This window comes from Sinocyclocheilus rhinocerous, unplaced genomic scaffold, assembly GCF_001515625.1.
Source record: "Sinocyclocheilus rhinocerous isolate Xijiao unplaced genomic scaffold, SAMN03320098_v1.1 scaffold277, whole genome shotgun sequence".
NCBI classification, from domain to species: domain Eukaryota; kingdom Metazoa; phylum Chordata; class Actinopteri; order Cypriniformes; family Cyprinidae; genus Sinocyclocheilus; species Sinocyclocheilus rhinocerous.
The window spans coordinates 1-779 of NW_015662923.1; the positions used below are offsets into that span (position 1 = coordinate 1).

At 41.6% G+C, this 779-nt stretch overlaps 1 non-coding gene across 1 annotated transcript; it reads right to left on the minus strand.

The window, feature by feature from the left end:
- Nucleotides 1–471: 471 nt before the first annotated feature.
- Nucleotides 472–583, minus strand: trnal-caa (transfer RNA leucine (anticodon CAA)). The gene is made up of 2 exons: nt 546–583; nt 472–506 (listed from the first exon to the last, which is right to left on the minus strand). It is a non-coding gene; the product is annotated as a tRNA-Leu (tRNA).
- Nucleotides 584–779: the final 196 nt, after the last annotated feature.

Below are 779 nucleotides of genomic sequence, written 5' to 3' on the forward strand. Positions count from 1 at the left end.
CCAACGCCTCCATTTGGAGACCAGAAACCTCAACAACTGAGAAGGCTGATAAGTCTTGAGTCTGGCGCCTTAGACCGCTCGGCCATTCTGACATAAACATGCAAGAATGTGAAGGGCAATTCTATAACTGGAGTTGGTCAGAAGAAAATAAATTATCCAAAATATATAATTTACTGTCTCATAATTACTTTCAATTCCACTTCTAGTCTGTTGACTCTAAAAGAGCCTTTGTCAGAAGTGGGATTTGAACCCACGCCTCCATTTGGAGACCAGAAACCTCAACAACCGAGAAGGTTGATATGCCTTGAATCAGGCGCATTAGACCACTCGGCCATTCTGACATAACCATGCAAGGATGTGAAGGGCACATCTATCACTGGAGTTGGTCAGAAGCAAAAAATGGATGCAAAATAAAGCATTTTCTTTTTCATAATTACTTAAAATTCTACTTCTAGTCTCTCTAAAAGAGACTGTCAGAAGTGGGATTTGAACCCACGCCTCCATTTAGAGACCATAAACCTCAACAACTGAGAAGGCTGATATGTCTTGAGCCTAGCGCCTTAGACCGCTCGGCCATTCTGACATAAGCATGCAAGTATGTGAAGGGCAATTCTATTCCTGGAGTTGGTCAGAAGCAAAATAAAGGATCCAAAATATGAATATTACTGTCTCATAATTTCTTCCAATTCTACGTCTAGTCTGTTCACTCTAAAAGAGCCTTTGTCAGAAGTGGGATTTGAACCCACGCCTCCATTTGGAGACCAGAAACCTCAACAACA